Consider the following 6,876-nt stretch of genomic DNA (forward strand, 5'->3'; position numbering starts at 1 on the left):
CTTTCCCTCTTTTATGGGCACTACTTGCACACCATATTGAAGATACTTTAAAAAGAGGGTTGGAAAAATTCCAGTATTTAATGATCACATCTTCATTGCTGGGGTCTGTTAACTAAGTTCTTCCATGGGTGTACTGTGGAACTTTAATTATAGATACATAATATCAGATTGCTATCAGTGAAGAAATTTTCATTTTCAATGTAGGTTTCTTCTAGGGGAAAAGTGAATTTGTGCCTTTTGTTGGCCTCCTCTTAGCAACATGGTTAAGTCCAGGATATTTATAGATTGAGTTCTGGCTTCACCACTTTGAGTACTTTAGTAAGCTATTCCATTATTCTAAGTATCAATTTTTTCATTGTTGAAACAGCAGATACTGGATAACACATAAACACAAATGCATAGCTCAGTGCCTAGCATATAGTATGCATTCAAGCAATGGTGGTTACTAGTCACTACTTAATTTGACTTCCCAGGCCTTTAAGATCTGGCACCTTGCTCACCTCCTCATCAGTATACCCTTGTCATTGGGCTCCAGTTACTCTCTGTTCATATCTTTATTCCAGGAATTATCAAGTTTTATTTTCATTTTCCTTTTGCCTGTGCTTTTCCAAGTTGATTACAGGAAACATCCGTATTTTGCTATCTCCTCATTGCCTTGCAAACACTGGGCACCTAGCAAGAATTCCATTACCCATTTTTTTTTTCAGTCCTCAATCACGCCTTGCTGGTCTTCATTATGGACATACATGCATCTACTCAGCATTACTTTCTCTGAGAAATTGCTTTTGCTCCTTTCTATAGCAGAGCTGCTCAGTTCTCAGGAGGGTGGTCGTGTCCCCAGAGAGGGCATATGACCCAAACCAGACTTCTCAGTCCCTGGGTCTCAATCTGGGGTTATTGAAAAGATCTTTGTGTCTTTGATATGGTGAGGTCAGTATGGGCTGGAACTTCCTAGGAAGGAAGTTCTGAGAGACAGGCTAAGAGGTCTTGGTAATATTGCTCCTACTCCTGGATCAAGACAGCTCTAGTCAACCCAGTTAAGAACATGAGTCCTAGAGCCAGCTGCCTGGTTGACTGTCATGACTGGTTTTGTCATTTCTGGCCTTTGAGCCAACTCTGAGCATGTTTCTTGCCCTCTGCTACAGAAGGGAGCAAAGACAGCTTCCCAGAGGAATGCTGGGCAGATGCATGTTTGTCCACAATGAAGACCAGCTAGGTGGGATCAAGGACCAAAATAAAAACGGGTAATGGAGGTCTTGCTTCATGCCCAGTGTTTGCAAGGCAGTGGGGAGATAGCAAGATATGGTAATTTCCATAATCAACTTGGAAGAGCTGGCATTTGAGAGCCAAGTGGTGGTACAGCAGGGATTCCGAGCCGCATGAGAAGGTTCCAGGTTTGGAAACCTCCCTCAGCATGCCGGGTGCATGACTTTAACAGGGCTGGCTGAGGCTGAGGGTGAACTACGGTGTCAAGATCTTGGGGGAACCAGCAGGTGGTGTGGTGGTTAAGGTGCTGGACACTCCCACATGACTGACTGCAGTTCAGGTCCTGAGTTGGTGGCTTCCTTTCTCATTTTCTTTCTTTCTTTCTCTCTCTCTCTCTGTCTCTCTCTGGTCAAATTAAAATAAATGAATGAATAAATAAAACTAAATAAAAATATATTTTAAAAAAACAAGTTAAAAAAAACAGCAGTTAGCGTAATGGCTATGTCTCTGGACTCCCACATAGTCGACCACGGTTCACGTCCCGGACCCGGTGACTTAAAACTCACACCGGGTACGTGTGAGTGCATATATGCCCAAGATCCCAAGAGGAAAATGGAGGAGAAGGGATTGCGGCGTGACCATCCCCCGTGGGGGGTGATTTCTCGCTTTCTATCTCTATGTTTCTGTCTGTCTGAAAAAAAAAAAAAAAACAAGCTCAGAAACCCTCCATCTTTCATGTATTTTCTTTTAAGATTAACATTAATTTTATTTATTTTATTGTTGCTATTTAAAATTTTTGCTATAGGAAACATGTACTCACCAGAGAGAGAGAGAGAGAGAGAGAGAGAGAGAAAGTAAGTAAGAAAGCCAGCTGCCAGGTCTAGGACTTGAACTGTGGTCAGCCATATGGGAGTCCAGTGCATTAATCACTGTACCACCTGCTGACGTGTGAGTACGTGCATGCCCAAGATCCCAAGAGGAGAATGGAGGAGAAGGGATTGCGGCGTGACCACCCCCCCGGGGGGTGATTTCTCACTTTCTGTCTCTATGTCTCTGTCTGTCTGGCGAGCGCACGCCCCCTATAGCGAAAACCTCTCAAAAAAAAAAAAAAACAAGCTAAAAAAAGATCTTGTTGAGGGTGGCTGTGTCTCTGTTTGTCTTTCTCTGTCTTACTCATAGAAGTAAGAAATAAACTTAAAAATTTTCCAAGAAATCTTCATTCTCACCATAGTGCACAGGGTTCCCCTTTCTCCACAGCCTCATCAGCACTTGTCATCTTTCTTTATATATATATATTAACCATTTTGACTGGGATTAGATGGTACCCCATTGTGGTTTAGATTTACATCTCTATTATGATGTGGACAGGAAATCAACCTGTTGAGATATTTGCACATCCATGTTTGTTGCAGCATTATTAACAGTAGCTAAGACATGGAATCACCCAAAGTGCCCACCAACCAATTAATAGATAAAATGTAGCACATATGCACAACGGAATACTACTCAGCCATAAACAAGAATGAATTCCCAGCCCAGAGACAAAATTCATGAACTTAGACGATTTGGTACTATGTGAAATAAATCAGGCAATTAAAGACAAATATCATTAAGTCCCCACTTAATAAATATGTATTTATTCACTAGAAGATAAAGAGCTTTATAACATAGAAAGAGAGACAGTAATGATATTAAATGCTAGATGGGGAGAAAGGGATGAAAAGAAATTGCTTAGGGAACCAGCAGTTAGCGTAATGGCTATGTCACTGGACTCCCACGTAGTTGACCGCAGTTCGTGTCCTGGACCTGGTGGCTTAACTCACGCTGGGCGCGTGTGCGTGCGTGCCCAAGATCCCGAGAGGAGAATGGAGAAGAAGGGATTGCAGCGTGACCATCCCCCCTGGGGGGTGATTTCTCGCTTTCTGTCTCTATGTCTCTCTCTATCTGTCTGGCGAGCGCACGCGCCCTATAGCGAAAACCTCTCCAAAAAAAAAGAAATTAGATAAAAGATACAAGAGTACTTGGAAACAGTGAAATGGGTTTTCTGGTTTTTTTTCTTAGTTTTGCTGTAGGGCACATGTACTCACAGGAGAGAGACAAAGAGGGAAATTAAGAAATCACCCCCCATTCCTTTCTCCTACATTTTCTTCCAGATTTTGGACATTCATGCCCATGTGCCCAGTGTGAGTTTCAAGCCTCTGGGTCTGGGACTCAAACTGCATAATTGGTCATGTGGGATCCAGAACCTTAACCACCACACCATCCACTGGCCCCAACTGGAGTAGGTTTTAGAATTGTGTATCCCAGTAGAGTAATGAATGTCAGTGACAAAGTAACATATATTTCTAAAACCCAGTAGAGGGAACCAGCAGTTAGCGTAATGGCTATGTCGCTGGACTCCCATGTAGTCGACTGCGGTTCACGTCCCGGGACCTGGTGGCTTAAAACTCATGCCGGGCACGTGTGCGTGTGTGCCCAAGATCCCGAGAGGAGAGTGGAGGAGAAGGGATTGCGGCGTGAGCATCCCCCGTGGGGGGTGATTTCTCGCTTTCTGTCTCTATGTCTCTGTCTGTCTGGTGAGCGCATGCGCCCTATAGCAAAAACCTCTCAAAAAAAAAAAAAAAAAACCAGTAGAGCAATTTTTGATTGTTCATAGCACAGTGTGATGTTAAATCTGGGAGATTGTGAATGTGATTATATCCTTGATTTGATATTGTACCCTGTATACATGCTATAAAAAACCATACTGTGGGGGGGCTGGCAGGTGGTGTGGTGGTTAAGGTTGCTAGACTCCCACATGGCTAACCGTGGTTCAAGTCCTGGACCTGGCAGCTTGCTGTCTCACTTTCCTTCTCTCTCTGTCCATCTCTCTCTGGTCAACTCCAATCAATTAATCAGTAAGTAAGTAAATAAATAAGTAAATAGGTAAGTAAGTAAATAAAATGACAATGAATAAGAGTAAAATAATTCTTAAAAAAAAAAAAAACCATAACTGTGGGGCCAACAGATGTTGTAGCAGTTATGTTGCTAGACTCTCACATGGCTGACTGTAGTTCAAGTCCCAGACCTGGTGGCTTGAAACTTATGCTGATTTTATGTGTGTGAGTGCCCAAAATCCCAGAAAAAGAATGGGTAAGAAGGGATTACAGTGTAGTCACCAACCCCTGGGGGTGAATTCTTCCTTTGCCTCTTACTTGCTCTTTCTCTCTCTCTTTTGCCAGTGAGCACATGCGCCCTAAGGCTGAAACCTCTTTAAAAAAAAAAAAAAAGAAAGAAAGAAAGAAACATACTGTACCTCACAAAGATATGAAAGAATTTTATGTAAATAAGAAATTACAGGGCCAGCAGGTGGCATGGTGGTTGAGGGCGCTGGACTCCCACATGGCCGGCCGCGGTCCAAGTTCCAGATCTGACGGCTTACTTTCTCACTTACCCTCTCTCTCTCACTTTGTCCCTCTCTGGTCAAATTTAAATAAGTAAATTAAGTTAAATAATTATTTTTTAAAAAATCAGAAATTACAGGGTTTTTTTTTTTTTTTTTTTTTTAAGGTTTTGGCCAGTGGTTAGAGACAGAGAGACAGAGAAAAAATTAGAAATCACCCTCCCAAGGGGAATAGCCATGCCACAATCCCTCCTCCATCCTCCTAGGATCCTGGGCACAGATGTACACGTACCTTGTTGTTCCTCAGCTGTTCACTACTCAACTGCTGATGAATAGCTGCTGTACTAGGAGAAGTTCCTTTACCCACAACTGAAACCAACTCCAACCAGCCTAAGCAAAATAATAACAATCCTGGCAACCAGAATAATAATGATAATCATAAAATATATGTACAACTTAAAAAATATATATACTGAAATTCTTCTGAAGTATTTCATGGCATTAAAAGAAAAGTATGATTTCGACCCATTCTGAGAGGACGACACCTGGACCAGCTTCAGAAACGCAGAGGGTCACAGGTGTCTGTCTCCGATGATGTGTCAGCCATTGTCCCTTTGGCCCTTCCCTCGCATCGCCCGCCAGCCCGGTTTCTGACTCTCAGCACCTGCGTCACTTTGCCTGGGGTTTTCTCTGTATGCATTCTATGTAAGCAGTGAGCCAGAAGGAATTCTCACAGGAGGAAAATCTGTGTGAGCCCAGAAGACATCTGTTGCAGTAGCAGGAAAAAACCCTGAACGAACCTGTAAAAACAGGCCATGTATTGTTTTCCGGAATAAGATGTTGGGGAAAAGATTGGAGATACTCCCGCCTGCTGCCCATGTGTCAGGCAGAAGATAACCGCTGGTCTCTACCAAAAAATCGGGGCGGGACGAGACCATTCCTAAAGTATTGATAGAAAGACAAGGAGTGCGCATGACTAAATTGGCTAAGAACTCAGAGGCCAGGTGGGCAAGGACCCTTGACTATGGACGTGTCCCCACACACTCATGGAATTTCTGATTGTGTGGCCAATCTGGGAGCAGCATTTGAGTCCATGCTTTCTGTGGGAGGAGAATTCTTTTATTAAATCACTGCCATTACAGTTGAGAGCTGCTATGGTGCCGGCAGTTCGAGAGGAGAATGGACGTGTGTCCCGGCCAGCTGCCCCTCAGGTGCCCAGGACCCTCCAGGTCAATCTCATTATTGGCAGGATCTAATCGTTCAGTTCTTAGAACTTGCCCTGTTACTGGAGGGCATGTGACCAAATAAATTCATTTTTCTCTTTCAAAAAACACCCCCATGTTTTTGAATAATGACTATATTTACCTCATATTGTTATCCAGAAAGCTATGAAAAGAGCTTTCTTAACGCGTGACCATTGTGGAAACCATTTTGACCTCCCTGGTCTGGACATTTTTTTTTTTTTCTAAATAAAACTCTACCTGGAATTTCTTATAATTCTCATCCAAGTCAGTTCTGAAAAGAGGCAGGTGGAAACAAGGAAGAGGTGGGGTTCTGACCTGTCTTTGTCTGTTTTTGCATTGCTGACAGAAATCCCAGAAACTGGTGGTTTGTAAAGAAACAGGTTTTTTTGTTAATGTGCAATTCTGGTGGATGAAAGGTCTGGAAGCATAGGCCGCCATCAAGCCTGCCTACAACATGGCTGATGAACGCACAGAGGATGGCCAGCACTTGCACAGGGAGACGGCTACAAGCAGCTGTCTTTATAGTAACCAGCTCTCATGAAAACCCATTTGCAGGATCAGCAGTTAGTGTAATGGCTATGTCGCTGGACTCCCATGTAGTTGAGCATGGTTCGAGTCCCAGACCCAGTGGCGTAAACTCATGCCGGGCATGTGTGTGTGTGCCCAAGATCCCAAGAGGAGAATTGGAGGAGAAGGGATTGCGGCGTAGCCATCCACCCCCCCTGGGGGTGATTTCTCGCTTTCTGTCTCTTTCTGTCTCTCTATCTTTCTGGCAAGTGTACACGTCCTATAGCGAAAACCTCTCCAGAAAAAATAAATAAATAAAAAATTACACTTGCATCAGAACCAGAACTTCATGGGTCCTGTGAGACATCACTGATCTACTCAGGAGAGGCCTTTCTCCATAATACAATCACGAGGATCCAATCACTGCCCGTGGCCTCACCACCACATCTCATGAAATTCCAGAATATGAAACTTTGGGGACACACCATCACCCAAACTACAACAGGACCAAAGAAAAATTTTGGCCAAGAGAAAATA

This window comes from Tupaia chinensis, unplaced genomic scaffold, assembly GCF_000334495.1.
Source record: "Tupaia chinensis unplaced genomic scaffold, TupChi_1.0 Scaffold141490_1, whole genome shotgun sequence".
In the NCBI taxonomy this organism is placed as follows: domain Eukaryota; kingdom Metazoa; phylum Chordata; class Mammalia; order Scandentia; family Tupaiidae; genus Tupaia; species Tupaia belangeri.